The sequence below is a fragment of the Halichoerus grypus genome, chromosome 7 (genome assembly GCF_964656455.1).
Source record: "Halichoerus grypus chromosome 7, mHalGry1.hap1.1, whole genome shotgun sequence".
In the NCBI taxonomy this organism is placed as follows: domain Eukaryota; kingdom Metazoa; phylum Chordata; class Mammalia; order Carnivora; family Phocidae; genus Halichoerus; species Halichoerus grypus.
The window spans coordinates 91,044,910-91,060,714 of record NC_135718.1 but is presented as its reverse complement, the minus strand read 5'-3'; the positions used below and the strand labels follow the sequence as shown (position 1 = coordinate 91,060,714).

Here is a 15,805-nt window from a genome sequence, read left to right as displayed (position 1 = left end):
GGTGGTTCTTTAAGAAGACTTAAAAAAAAAAATCAACATAGTATTTAGAAATAGATCAATGCCAGCAAGAGACCAGAGAATGAACTATTCCACTTACGACAAAAATTACATTTCAAATCGCTATGAAAATGATACCAGATGGAAAATTACGAACTTTTAATAATGTTCTGGGATAATTTAGCCATCCCTGCTGGGAAGAAAAAAAACTCCTCCTCAGTATGATACAGAAATGGGAAATTATAGGGTGCCTGGGTGGCTCAGTTGGTTAAGCGACTGCCTTCGGCTCAGGTCATGATCCTGGAGTCCCTGGATCGAGTCCCCCATCGGGCTCCCTGCTCGGCAGGGAGTCTGCTTCTCCCTCTGACCCCCCCCCATGTGCTCGCTCTCTCTCTCTCTCTCTCTCTCTCTCAAATAAATAAATAATCTAAAAAAAAAACCACAAAAGGAATGGGAAATTATAGATGGATTAAAGATCTGAAAGCATCCCCTACCCCAAAATGAGTGGTGAGAAGGAAGCTATAATCTATGAAGCAACTTCTATGTACTGGGCATTAATGAGACCTTAAATCTTCAGGTAAAACTGACACCATGTCTGTCCTATAGTTTCGGGCACCCTGCCTCATCTTTGTATCCCTGGTACTATCATTCTGAGAAGCGCAGCATACAACACTGTTTTTTGAGGGGGAAAAAAAACCTGCTTCAATGGCTAACCCCAAAAGATAATGATGTTGAAGGTGAAAACTGACATATGGAAATAAAAAAGCTTTTGGGGCGGGGGGTACTCAATGGTCTAGAAAGAGAAAACTCAAGGGACAAGAATCATGATCTCGGAGGGTGCACAGAGCCATTTGACTTAATCACTAAATTCCAAAATTTAAGAATTTTTAAATTGTAAAAGAGCAGCCTAATTTGAGGGAAAACCTTAAAGGTAAAATTTATAAATCCAAAATTAATCTAAAACAAAAGGAAGTAAGGGCGCCTGGCTGGCTCAGTCACTAGAACATGCGACTCTTGATTCTGGAGTCGTGAGTTCTAGCCCCACGTCTGGGGTAGAACCTCCTAAAATAAAAGGAAGTAGAATGTTGTGTGAAACATTTGCTATTTTGAATTTACCAGGGGGTAGAATTTTATTACTACTGTTACGTTATGTCAAAACAAATTCAACAAATGAATATCTGTTGCATTAACCCATCAGAAACAGAACCCAGAGCTGTATGGACTGTGGGGTAAACCACCCTTTTATGTTTTCAAGTGTAGAGGTTCCAAGTATACACTGTATCCACGTATTTTTTTTATTTCTTCTTTAACTTCCTGGCTGACCCATTCATTCTTTAGTAAGATGTTCTTTAACCTCCATGTATTTGTGGTCTCTCCAGTTTTTTTCTTGTGGTTTTCTTCAAGTTTCATAGTGCTGTGATTGGAGAGGTGCCTGGCTGGCTCAGTCGGTGTGCCTCTTGATCTCAGGGTCGTGAGTTTAAACCCCATGTTGGGCGTGGAGCCTACTTTAAAAAAAAGGGGGGGGGAAGACAAACAGCATTGTGATGGACAATACCCATGGTATGATCTCAATTTTTTTTTTTTTTTAAGAAGAGAGAGAGAAAGAGAGGGAGAGAGAGAGAGAGCACAAGTGGGGGTTGAGGGGCAGAGGGAAAGGGAGAATCTTAAGCAGGCTCCCCGCCCAGCGCAGGGCTTGATCTCAAAACCCTGAGATCAAGACCTGAGCTGAGATCAAAAGTCGGATGCTTAACCGACTGAGCCCGCCAAGCGCCCCTGATTTCAATCTTTTCGTACTTGTTGAGGCATGATTTGTGACCTAGCATGTGATCTATTCTGGAGAAGGTCCCACGCACACCTGAAAAGAATGTGTATTCTGCTGCTTTAGGATGACATGTTCTGAATATATCTGTTAAGTCCATCTGGTCCAGTGTCATTCAGAGCCATTGTTTCCTTGTTGATTTTCTGCTTTGAAGATCTGTCCATTGCTGTAAGTGGGGTATTAAAGTCCCCTACTATTACTGTATTTTTATCTATTACTGTATTTTTATCATTGAGTTCCTTTATGTTTGTTATGAATTGTTTGAAATATTTGAGTACTCCCAAGTTGGGGGCATAAATATTGACAATTGTTAGATTTTCTTGTTGGATAGACCCCTTTATTATGATATAGTACCCTTCTTCACCTCTTGTTACAGTCTTTGGTTTAAAATCTAGTTTGTCTGATATAAGGATGGCTAATCCAGCTTTCTTTTGATGTCCATTAGCAATGATAAATGGTTCTCCATCCCCTCGCTTTCAATCTGCAGGTGTCTTTAGGTCTAAAATGAGTCTCTTGCAGGCAGCATATACATGGGTCTTATTTTTTTATCCATTCTGGCACCCTATGTCCTTTGGAGAATTTAGTCCATTTACATTCAGAGTAATTATTGATAGATATGAATTTAATACCATTGTATTACTTGTTAAGTCTGTTTCTGAAGATTTTCTGCTCCTTTCTAGTCTTCGTTGCTTTTGGTCTTTCCCACTCAGAGTCCCCTTTAATATTTCTTGCAGGGCTGGTTCAGTGGTCACGAACTCCTTTAGTATTTCTTTGTCTGGGAAATTCCTTCTCTCTCCTATTCTGAATGACAGCCTTGCTGGATAGAGTGTTCCTGGCTGTCTATTTTTCCCAATCAGTAGGTTGAACATATCAATGCCACTCCCTTCTGGCCTACCAAGTTTTTGTGGCGAGATCTGCTGCTAACTTGATATGTCTCCCCTTGGAAGTTAGAGGCATCTTTTCTCTTGCTGCTTTTAGAACTTTTTCTTTGTATTTTGCAAATTTAACTACAATATGCCTTTGCATTGGCCCGCTTTTATTGATTCTGATGAGAGTTCTCTGTGCCTCCTGGATTTGGATGTGTTTCCTTCCCCAGATTAGAAAAGTTTTCGGCTATAATTTCTTCAAACGTCTGCCCCCTTTGCCCTCTCTTCTTCTTCTGAGACTCCTATGATAGGAATGTTATCACGCTTTATGGAGTCACAAGTTCCCTAAGTCTACATTTATGATCTAAAATTTTTCTTTTCCTGTTATTTTCAGCTTCATTATTTTCCATAATTTTATCTTCTATGTCACTTATTTGTTCCTCTGTTTCTTCCATCCTTGTCATTATATCCAGTCAATTTCAAGTCTCAGTTACTGAATTTTTCATTGTGGCCTGAAGTTTTTAGGTCTTTTATCTCTGTGGTAAAGGACTCCCTGGGGTCTTCTATGCTTTTCTCAAGCCCAGCTAGTATCCTTATGATTGTTCCTTTAAATTCTGGCTCAGGCATATTACTTCTGTTTCAATTAGATCCATGGCCGTGACCTTTTCTTGTTCTTTCTTTTGGAATCAATTCCTCCATCTTGGCATTTTGTCTAAGTCTCTGTCTTCAGTGTGTTAGGAAGGCCTGTTATGTTTCTTCTTTCCGAGAGTAATGGTTTTATTAAGAGGTCATATACCATCCAGGGCCTGGCACTTCAGGCAGTGTCCTGGTGTATGCTGCGTGCACTGTGCTTTCCCTCAGGTTAGTCCTCTGCAGAGTTTCTCCTTGCCTGCAGTGGGCAGTGTGTGGCAAGTTTTAACTAGGTGTGCTCTGGTCTGCTTGTTAAAAGAGACCTGATGCCGTCTCCACTGGAGCTGAAGCTTTGCAGCACTCTGTGGTCAGTAGACATGGTGTATGTGGTTGGGGGCGGGTTGTGCTGGTCTTCTGGGGAAGGGGTCCACTATCTGGTTCTCAGGCACACTTGTGGTCCAACTTCTCTGGAAAAGTACTTGTCCTAAATTGATCCATGATTTTCTCTCTGCTAGGCCCAGTCACAAGTCCACAACACAGAAAGACTTCTGAACAGGTATATCCAGGGTGCAGCCATCCATCTCCAAAGCTCTGTCGCTTCTGCTCTAGCTGATGCCTTCCACTTCAGACCGGTAACAAGACGGTTTGCAGGCACGTCAACACCATGCCTCCAAGCATGCCCAATAGTTGCTTCTTTATAGCTACCCCAGGTACACAGTGTCCTGTGACCAGTATTTCCACAAAAGGTTAACATTATAATGATGTTAAGTTAGTGCTATCCTTAGAAACTTAAAAATTAAACTTAAAGACTCTAGAACTTTGAATCCTTGAAGCTGCTAACTTCGTTAGTGATCCTGTTTAACCTCTCACATTCAACGGATAATCAGTTTATTAATTCTTAGTCTATTTCTTAATTCATTCAACCAATACTAAATGCTTATCATATGGTAAAATGCTTGATGCACAAAAATGAAATGCTGAAACCATAGCTTCCTCGTAAGTGCTCCTCTGTGTTCATCTCCCCATCTCTCCTCTTTATTCAATTGTTTCTTAGGATTAGGATAATAATTATAATTCATTTCTTGGCCCTGCAAGTTAATTAGACTTAGCGTCTACATAACTAAAGGAATTGAGCCCTTTAGTTCCACCAGAATTAGAGCAGTGTTCGCAAACTGTTCCTTTTTCAAGAGAAAAAAGAACTTCTCAAAACTCTTAGTGTCTGAGAAACAGCAAGTCGAACAATAATTGCAGGTTCCATCCAGAGTACTAGAAAAAGCACGAACTTTGAATTAAAATGGCTCTAAGTCCAGGTTCTACCACTTACTAGTACATGTAATGTTGTACTTTTCTACTCTGTCTTCGTGTCACACCCAAGCTTCTAGAAAATGTGAATACCTCTCTCTCCAACTCTTAGCTTATCATGATGCCTGGCACAAAAGAGTTAAAAAAGTGCTCAGTGAATGAAAGAGAAAGTTTTTCAAATTCACAAGTTAGCCTTTGAATCCATAGGGCAAAAATTGGCTTCAAGACCTTTCAAATCACAATTTACAGTTATGAATTTTAACATTTTAAGCACACTGAAAAGAACTTCTGAAAAATTATACTATTGAAAAGAACATCTCATATAGACATGTATGTTCACAAATACACATTAAGCAGCTCTGCTCAGTTTTATACAAAATTAAGTAGAGTTCCAGCCTTTATGACATGCCAACATCAGCAACCTCTGAAAGTTTCAATTTCTTCTCAAGGTCTAGGTAGGCAGAGCAGGACACTGTGCTGGCTGCCAATGAAATAAAAATATTGTTCATCTTCTTGATAAAGCAGATGGATTATGTCACTCCCTTCTCAAAACCCTCCAATGATTCTCTACCTCATATAAAAACCAACATCCTCAGCCGCAGGCAATGAATGGCAGCTCCAAACTATCTCTAGTCTGTCTCCCAAAACCATCATCAGTTTGTTACTGCCCAGCACTTAAAATTCTTTTATGCTGTTCCCCCTTTCATCTCTATCTGCCAAAACCCCATCCATCAAAGACTAAATTCCCAGTGTGGCCTGGGTAGACCAATCTTTTCCCACTTAATCTTATCTCTGAGCTCACTCCTTTCCACCTTTAGGTTAGCAATCATAAATATTATTTTTGAAACTTGTTACTTGTGTTTGCCTGTCTTCCCCCCTTTAGTATTAATTCCTAAAAAGCAAAAATCATGTCTTGTTCCTGTGAATTCCAGAGTCACAATGCCTTGCAACTAACAGATCCAAAACATGGTAAATTAGGACAGCAAAGATAGTACTAACAGGGAACAGAAATAGACATGTTAAACAATAAAATCAATTTTTAAAAACTCAATATTCTTAAAAGCCAACAAGAAAACAAACAACCCAATTAAAAAATGGCCAAAGATCTTAGCAAACACTAAGAGGATACACAGATAGCAAATAAACACGTGAGAAGAAGTTCCATTTCATATGTCATCAGAGAAATGCATTATCAAAGCAATGAGACACCACTGCACACCTTTTAGAACGGCCCAAATCCGGAACACTGACACCACCAAATGCTGGTGAGGATGTGGAGCAACAGGAACTCTCCTTCACTGCTGGTGGGAATCCAAAATGGTACAGCCACTCTGGAAGATAGTTTGGCAGTTTCTTTCAGAACTAAACATATTCTTACCATACAATCCAGCAATCACACTCTTTGGTGTTTACCCAAAGGAGTTGAAAATATGTCCACACAAAAAACGGCACATAGATCTTATCACAGCTTTTCCTCATAACTATTAAAATCTGTGAACAACTAACATGTCCTTCTGTAAGTGAGTGGCTAAATAAATGGTAGAGCGTCTAGGCAATGTAATACTTACTCAACTCTAAAAAGAAATGAGCGAGGGGCCCCTGGCTGGCTCAGACAGTAGAGCATGTGTCTTGATCTCAGGGTCCTGACATTGGGCATAGAAATTACTTAAAACAAACAAACAAAAACTTTAAAGAAATGAACTATTAAGCCATGAAAGAACACGGAGGAATTAGAATTATAACTAAGTGAAAATAGCCAATTTGAAAAGGTTACATACTGCATGATTCCAACCTACATGACAATTCTGGAAAAAGCAAAACTATGGAGACAGTAAGATCAGTGGTTGCCAGGGGTTAGCAGCAAGCAAGGGATGATTAGGCAGAGCACAGAGGATTTCTAGGGCAGTGAAAGTACTCTGATAATACTATAATGGTAGATACGTATCATTATACATCTGTCCAAACCCACAGAATACACATCACCAAGACTGAACCCTAATGTAAACTATGGACTTTGGTGATAATGATGTGTCCATGTAGGTTCAACATTTGTAACAAATATTCTTCTCTAGTGGGGAATGTTGATAATGGGGGGAAGCTATGCATGAGTGGGAGCGCGGAAAGTGTATACTAGAGCTCTCTGTACCCACCACTCAACTCTGCCGTGAGCCTAAAATGGCTCTAAAAAATAAAGTCTATTAAAAAGAAAAATCTCAATATTGGCCAGTTTTGGGTCCAACTTATTTTTAAATATATATTGTCTCAGTACTAAGATGCAAAACAAAATTCACAAAACTACTAGGAAAGATTTTATAACACAGAATACCACGAATCAGTTCTGTGGGAAATTACACGCATCCTCAAAAGCAGCTGAATTCCACCACAGTAAATAAAACCTCACCTAGTTGTTCAATAATTATATTGTAACAACATTGAGCAAACATTTCTACAGGATATTTTGTACGCATTTTTACTTTTTTTGTGACTCTTAAAAAGACTAAGAATTACAATGCACATGTAAGCTGTCAGGGGACTCGGAAACTTCCAGCCTTTTAGTAGCTGCTCTTTCAAACTTAATTCAAACATTTATTAATCTCCAAGTACTTTTAAAACATTGTGCTGGGCAGGGAATGCAAGGGCACGAAGATGACCCACTTCCTGACCTCAAAGAGTTTACCTTCTAGAAGGAGATACGTAATCAACCCTTAGAATATCAGACACAAATAAATGCTACAACAAGTGGTATAAATAATGTGGGATAAAAGGAAATGGAAGAATGACTAGAAAACATGGCATTTAAGCTGAGGAGGATCTGAAATTTCATAACTTGAATAAAGCAGGGATGGAGCTCCAGGCTGAAGGCCATGAGCAAAGGAACACCAAAGTACATCTTCAAGAAAAATGGGCCCAGGCAGGGGAAGATTCTGGAATAGGCAAAGCATAAATTTGTGAGTAGCTGAGTATGGACAGAAGAGACTTATCGTGGAGACTGTTGACCTAACCCTAGGAGAATTAGACTTCGTTCTGAACAAAACTTAGGAGGTGCTGAAAATTTTCATGGTCAGCAGGAGAGAAAGGAACAGTGTTCTATTTCCTCTTAAATCAAGATGTGTCCATCCCCAAATTGCTACAGAACAATCTTTTAAATTTTTATTTTAAAATAAATTTGGCTGTTTTGCGACCTGGTGACACTTTGATAGGTTACTGAAAAACAGAATAAAAAATTACAGTTATGAAGAGAATGCACACTTCCCATAGCGTTTAACGCACTTGGAGCATCCCTCCAGCATTAACTTGAACTGGGCTTGTCATTCCCTGGTCTCTGACCAAGTCGGTCAAAGCTCACGAAAGGTTCTTAAAATCTACTGATTCTTTAGAATATTTTGAGAATAAACTGAAGCTTAAAGTTTCCAAGAGGTCTATATTTTATCCTAAAGGGTCCAGGTTCTTCCAAATACTTCTCAAACGGCCAATTTGAAAAAGGTAACAGCGAGCACAGCCTCTTTGGCGCTGAGAACAAACTAACCTCCCCCACAGCCCAGCACTCAACTAGTAACAAAAGTGATCGCCCTCAATTTCCGGGGGGGGACCGGGAAGGCGAATTAACAACCACCCCAAGACGTGCTGACCAATTCGCCGCACTCTCCAATCCCGAGCCCGACCCCTCCCGTGGCGCGGACTCACCCGAGCCAGGCCCAGGAGCATGTGGAGCACACGCCGACGGAAGACCGGCGCCAGGCCGGCCAAGGTCTCCACCGCCCCGGAGCACGGCGCCCAGGGCACGCCGCGGGCCCGGCCGCCCTGCGCGACGTGCGGGCCGGGCCGACGGCGCGGAAGGCGGATCCCGCAACGCCTCTCCGCCGCCATGTGCCGCCGGTCGGTGGTTATGTAATCCTCTACCCGGGGGCCCCCCTGAGCGCGCCACCCCCGCCGCCAACCGCGTCCGCCCGCCGGCCCGGCCCCTCGAGCACTGCCGCCGGCCCCCGCCCCCGCGCCGCGCGCCCCGGCCCCCGGTCCCCGGCCCCGCGCGGGGAGGCCCGCGGCCCTGCGGCCCAGGCCGCGCGAACCCGCCCTCGAGCGCCCGCCCGGCCCCTCCCGCCCTTCCCCTACCTACGCAGGGCGGGCGGCTGACCGCCCCGGCCGCTGAGTGCAGGGGTCGCAAGGCCGCGCGCGAGCTCCTCCCGCGCGGGTCCGTCACAGCATCTCCCGGGAGACACGGCCGCCACAGGCAGGGCGCGCACGCCGCCGCCGCTGCTGCCGCCACACCTCCAGCCTCCGCCGGCGACCTCGCCGGCCGCCGCACACCCGCAGCGCCGGGGGCACCTCCGCCGGCTGCAGGTCGGCGCACAGATCGGCGACTCCGACGCCGCCGCTGCCTGCGCCGCGGTTCCGGGTCCTCCTTCCCGCGACTCTGCCTCCCACACTCAGACCGCGCCGAGCCTGCTTTAAGCATTCCCCCGGGCGGACCGACCCAGCCTTATAAGCGGGGGAGGGGTGGGGAGGGGCGGGGCGCGGAGGGGCGGGGCGCGGAGGGAGGGCGCGGAGGGAGGGCAGCGGCCGGAAAGGAGATCGCGGCTCGGAGACCTCAGTTCTCGCGAGTGTTTCGGGCCTAGGCGCCGGCTCCGCGGGAATTTTCAAACTCTCGCAGGAGAAGGTGGAGGGAGGGAAGGGAAGCCTGCCTGGCACCGGCGGGTCATTTACATAAAACAGAATCTCGCCGTCTCCAAAGAGCTGCTGGGGCGGGGCTGGGTGAAACTACAAGTCCCGCGATGCCTTTCGCGCCACCCCGCTGTGGCGGCCGGGCGCGCGTATCCGCGCGGAGTCCGGGGTGGTAGTCTCTGGCCGCGGCAGCCGGGATCCGCGTGCCTGGCGGTCCCGGAGAGTGACGCCACGTTAGCGTGTAACCTTGTCCACTGGCGGCCACGGGGTGGTCACTGTCCCCGTGGCAGGCGCGTGTGCGCTCGGTGGTTTTCGTTCCCTGTGCTCCGACTCTTCGAGCCCAAGGTGGGCCTACTGGGGAAACGTTTTTCTTCCTCTTACATATTTTTAAATACCCGCGCTTGCTTTCGTGGCCACCGGTGTCACGCCGCCTAGTCGAATCTTTTTCCTAGTTTTACCCCGAATCAGTTACCATTTTGGTCGCCGTAGGAATTTCTTTAATTTGTTGTTAGTATCTTTGAAGCTAGTCCCAGCACCAAACGCGTTTCAAACAAATAGATGTCAATTATGTCCCTGATAGTAAATACCAAATAAAAGGATTATTAACATAAGGTAGAGGGAAGATTGTAGCAGGCCGCTTCTGTTTTCAGGAAAGTCTGTCCTTTTCTGTTACCCTCTCCCGTATGTTTTTTTGAGATATGCTACCTTTTAAAATGTAATTTCCTTTTTTCTGTAATTTGTGTTTCTTTATTGACAGCAACATCTAAATGTAACAACATATTTGTTTGCAAAGGTACTGGGCTAAGCTGCGGCAGCAGAGTTAAAAGGGGTTTTGGTTGTTTGTCTTAATTATTTTAAATAGACCTTTTCAAACAAATCCCTCTGGCAAATGTGCTGATTTATGTCGTAGCCTAGCTTCCCATCCTACACTTACTTTCTTTGGCACCATTTTATGCTCAATCCATGAGTACTGAACTTCTTGAGTTCTTAACTTTGGTATCCTGCTCCTAAAGCTGTGTGACATTAGGAAAATCAAGTGACCTCTCTGGGCTTCAGTTAGCTTTAGAGCAAGGGGGACTGGATTAGAGGATTGACTCATTACACATACATCTGTTAACTTTTCTCTAAGGGCCTGCCAGTTGTAAAATTCAAAAGTCTATCTCCTCATACTTATTATTACAGATTAATCAACTTTCTAAATCAGATTTTATTCTTTCCTTTCATCATTACCAGCAGAATGGTTTCTGTATGGTTATCTATAATCAGGACCAATCCTACCTGTCCTATTTTATTTCCCTTCGTAGTTCTGAGGATCCTTTCTTCACTCTGATGAGAAAGCAAAAGGCAAACCGAGGGCAAAACATGAGCTGAAACCTCACGACCCGCACCCCCCAACTTAAGATGGGATATAATATATATATATATCAGATATTCCTCAGGCACTAATAACTGCCTAAGAACAAGGCAAAGGAAAAATAAATGGTCAACTGATAAAGATCACAGTCATATAGGACTTGAAACTCCACTAGAGTTTGTAATGTCTTAATGATTTACAAGAAAAACAATCTTAATAATAGACCTCCAGGAACCTATAAACTCAGTTTCCTGGAGCCCTAATGTCCCCTTCACCTCCATAGGATAGAAGACCCTATATGATCAGTCACTCCTCACAATCACAGTGCAGGTCTTTTTGCCCACACGTCCTGTCCCCGCGCTATAATAAAACACCTTTTGCACCAAAAATGTCTCAAGAATTCTTGACTGTTGTGCTCGATGATCCCACATGAACTATCCTCCAAATATATTTCTGCCTTTCAGTGTCTCCCAGCCTCTCCCCTTGTCTAAATCTCAATATCCCTCGGGTCCAGCTCAAGCCTCTTTTCTCTCCCAAATCTTCTCTTCAACTTTAACCCACATTCATTACTAAGAACTTGCCCTGAAAATATGCTGTGACTTTTTGTCTGTTTCCCTGTTTGCCTCCAACTCCCTCCATCCCCCTCCCATTACCCCTGTCAACCTGAGAGCAGACTATATCTCACTTTTTTTTTTTAAGATTTTATTTATTTATTTAATTGACAGAGAGAGACAGCATGAGAGGGAACACAAGCAGGGGGAATGGGAGAGGGAGAAGCAGGCTTCCGGCCGAGCAGGGAGGCCGATGCGGGGCTCGATCCCAGAACGCTGGAATCATGACCTGAGCTGAAGGCAGTCGCTTAACCAACTGAACCACCCAGGCGCCCCTGTATCTCACATTTTTTTTAACGCTACCCTCATAACTGCTAGTTGTTTATTTAAATTCCATTGGAAAAGTGAATTTTCACTTTAATGCTCTCGTTCAACCCTTTTTCCTCTTTTTCAGTCATTTAAGCATATGGCAAATTATTTGTTAGTTCCAAGAGATGTTAATAAGTACTAAATGAGGGAAAAAATCTGGGTTTGCTAGTCAAATGAGTTTGGGGAAAAACTGATTAAATAAAATCAAACATTTCTTTTACGTATTACCTCACAGCCTTTAATAGGCTTGGCATTTCCCAAAGTTACTTGACCGTGGACTCCATTTATGCTCTTGGATCATCTGGCCTCATTGGTGTTCCCCAGGATGGACCTTGGTAAACATGGCCTCAAAGCTTTCCCTTACTGGAGGAAACATTGTGTCGTGAAAAGAATATGGTCATTTGGAGTCAAAAGAACTTGGGTTTTAATCCTTTTCACTACTTTCTGGCAACCTGACTTTAACTGAATTACTTCCCTCTCTGAACCTGATCTCTCCTCTGGGAAGAGAGGAGAACGTTACTTACTTCCCTTGCAGGGCTCTTGCAGAGATTAAAGAAAAGTACGTGCCCAGCTCAGAACTTCATTCCCTTTTTACCTATATGGTCAATAAGGTTTGGGTTTTTTTTTGTTGTTGTTATGGTTTTGGTTTTGGTAAAAAGCCTACAAAATGATCATGTCTAGTGGGGACCCTCATGACTTCATTTGGAATGTTTATTTAAGAGGCAATATTTCAAGACCATGCGAGCATCCTGGGAGCAAACAGACAACCATGTGATTTCAGAGATCTTAGAATCTCACTGAAGTGTTGTGATTTAGATCTTGTTTATTTTACAAAGAAATTGGTGGGGGCAGGGAACTTTCCTGCTTTAACAGCAAAACAACAACAAAGGGAGCTTGTCTGTCTCAAATACAGGCAATCCTTTGTCCTAACAGTTACATTTTCATTATTCTTGTAGAGATTATTGGTTAGAACAAGCAGTGCCCCACCCTTGACTTTCCCAATTGACAATTAGCTTGGTGACTGAAGAATGTTATTTTTCTTGTTCCCCATGATGCTTCCAGAGATGGCATAATGCCAACATATAAATTAATAGATAATTGTTTAGTGAATTAGTGTATATGTATTGATTTCACCATTCAAAGCAAAATATACAGTATTTGATTAAAAGGGACACTGGAGATATTCAGGCCAAACAGTTCATTTTATAGATGGGGAAACACATTGTCAGATGATTTTCCACAAATACTTTGGGGTGGATTTTATTTGTTTTCTTTTTAAAAAAAATAGATATTAAATCAAATCTAGAGTTTAAGAGTCATTTGAGCCAGCCAAGCATCCTTATTATGTCATTATGCCCTTGTAAGAATGTTTTACATGAATGATACCCCAAAAAGCCACATAGTTTCTTTCTTTCCCTCTGAACACTGATAGTATTTGTCATGAACATGGTACCACAATTAATCTCTTCTTAAAAATTATTTCCTTTTCTGCCTCTCCTTGTTTTTCACATCCTCCTCTCCCAATGTTAGTTCTTAAAATCTGTGTGTGTGTGTGTGTGTGTGTATATATATATATATATTTTAAAGACTTTATTTATTTATTGGGGAGAGAGAGTGCGCCTGCGCAAGAGTTGGGGGAGGGGGGCGCCTGGGTGGCTCAGTCGTTAAGCGTCTGCCTTCGGATCGGGTCATGATCCCAGGGTCCTGGGATCAAGCCCCGCATCGGGCTCCCTGCTTGGCGGGAAGCCTGCTTCTCCCTCTGCCACTCCCCCTGCTTGTGTTCCCTCTCTCGCTGTGTCTCTATCTTCAAATAAATAAATAAAATCTTTAAAAAAAAAAAAAAGAGTTGGGGGAGGGATAGAGGGAGAGGCAGACTCCTCCCTGAGCAGGGAGCCCAAAGCTGGGCCAATCCCAGGACTCTGGGGTCACGACCTGAGCTGAAGGCAGAGGTTTAATCGACTGAGCTACCCAGGCATCGAAAGATCTGTATATTTTAACTAAAACTATCAAGGGTCTGATTTCTCTCTTCCTTAGCCCAGAAAACATCATTAATGATGGATCTTGAAATTCTGCCACACGCTCACATATCATGGCATTTTTTTTTTTCAACCTTTGCCTTTTCAAGACTCCTGATTGCCTTAGGGGGTTGTTATACCAGATTCCAGAGGGCATGTAACAGTTACAAGCTTCTTTTAGTCAGTGGTGTTGCAAGTATTGCTCATAACTCACAAATCTCTCACTTGTCCCAAGCTCCTGCCTCTAAGGAAGCCCAGCTAAGAGAAGTTGGCTCTGCACAGTTGAAAAGTGATGGAATGAGCACGACCAAGTCTGATATTCCATTGAGGGAATAGGTCACCCATTTTAATAATTGCTTTCTGCCTAGTTTATTCGATGGATTCTCAGCCTTACTTTTTCTCATGAACTTATTTGAATCCCATTGAGCTTACATGTCCTATAAGAACTGTGGTGTTTGCATGGTGCTTTAAATTTTCAAAGTGTCGTAAATTGTTAGTCAAAACAATAGCTCTACATGGTTTAGATTATAAACTGTAGATTTTTTTTTCCCTTTTGCCTTTTTCTGATCTTTACTGGTCCTCTGTATGGTTTTTTAATAAACTTCAGGTAGATTTGTTGGATTTGATTAGAGAAGGACGTAGGTGACGTGGTATCCATTTTTCAGCATGAAATGTCCCTGAAAATCAAAACAAGATGTTCACTAGGATGCCTAAGTGGAGAGCCGGCAATGGAATGTCCAGGATAAAGTTCGGCATAACCTAGAACATTCCTCTCCTGAAAATAAGTTTAAGTGTAGAAGATCTGTAGGGTTTAGAAATGAATTATTTATTAGCAGACCACAGAATTCCTGTTTAGTAATGAAAACAATATAGAACTTTAATAAAATCAAAATTACATCCCTAAGATTCTAAAGCAGAACTCTCAAGTTGTATTTTTCATTACAGTTTTGTTTCAGTTCCCTGTCATTCATTCATTTGTTGGTCCATCCATCAAATATTTATTGAATGTTTTCAGTAGGCTGGTCGTTACTCAAGGCACTGGGGATACAAAGCTTGATAAGACCAGTATCTGTGTCCTTCAGCAACGCAATGAGGACAACATAATAAAATGAAAAATTACCTTTTGTTTGAAATATTTTTTTATAAAACCCCTTCTCTTTTTTCAATATTTATTTATTTGAGAGAGAGAGAGAGAGCACACATGTGCGTGCAAGCAGGGGATGGGGCAGAGAGAGAGAAAGAATCCCAAGCAGACTCCCTGCTGAGCTGAGTCCAACATGAGGCTCATCCCAGGACTCTGAGATCATGACCTGAGGCAAAATCAGTAGTCGATGCTCAACTGACTGAGCCACCCAGGCGCCCCTAAACCCTCCTTTGAAATCAAAGAGAGTTACAACTCTTTCTTGAATATCTTATTGATAATTATAACGAACACTCAGTGTCCTAGTCAGTCATAGGACTATTCTACCTTCACCTTCTGGTTTTGGTTAAGCCATGTATTCAAAAGAATTGGTTGGGTCACAGAGTCATTTCCTACCAGTTGGGCAAAATTAAGGAAGGCCTGCCACTTTTATGTTTTTGAATGATGGCTATATAATCCCAGATTTCTTTTGTTTGTATGATTCTACATTCTCTTATTTAAAGGGTCTAATTTTATTTTATTTTTTTTAAAGTAGTCTCCATGGAGACCAACACAGGGCTTGAACTCGTGACCCTGAGATCAAGACCTGAGCTGAGATCAAGAGTTGGATGCCCAACTGACTGAGTCACCCAGGCACCCCTTAAAGGGTCTAATTTTAAAGTTAGATAACTACCCTTTATTACCTTTGCCACAGATTGTGGACATGAAAGATCAATACACTTGGCAAAATACAGTGCTTTGATTAAAGTACGAATAAAAAGACACCCCCTTGCAATACATTGTTCCCACAGCATTTACGTTTTTGTATGGTTGGGAGGTTTTTACACTCTCTGGGCTATTGACATAACACTCATGCGATCTTTTAATCCCATGTCAGACAACATATATTACCTTATCAATGGAGCAGCTATTGGAAAACAGACACTTGATAAATCTTTAGTAAATAAGACTGGGGAGCTATCTCCTCAGCAGGGTAGACAGTGGAAACTTTAACTTCTCGAAAGCAGAGGGAGGAGGGACACAGCAAAGCCATCGTAGAAGAGTACCTGTCTCTTTGAGTTAGTGTTCAAGGATTAGAGAAGATGATCAAGAGTTTCTCAGT

General features: G+C 42.8%; 1 protein-coding gene across 4 annotated transcripts in view; it reads right to left on the bottom strand.

The window, feature by feature from the left end:
* The window catches only part of AHCTF1 (AT-hook containing transcription factor 1), a 79,842-nt gene extending 70,784 nt beyond the window's left edge, over window positions 1–9,058 (bottom strand). For 2 of the 4 annotated variants that reach the window (XM_036110987.2, XM_078077879.1), the window contains exons 1-2: window positions 8,725–9,058; window positions 5,834–5,945 (exon numbers count right to left, since the gene is read on the bottom strand). The gene's annotated coding sequence lies outside the window, so the exon portion shown is untranslated. The remainder of the gene's footprint in view (window positions 1–5,833; window positions 5,946–8,724) is intronic. The other 2 variants (XM_078077880.1, XM_078077881.1) reach the window with 2 other exon arrangements.
* Between the last annotated feature and the right edge of the window lie 6,747 nt (window positions 9,059–15,805).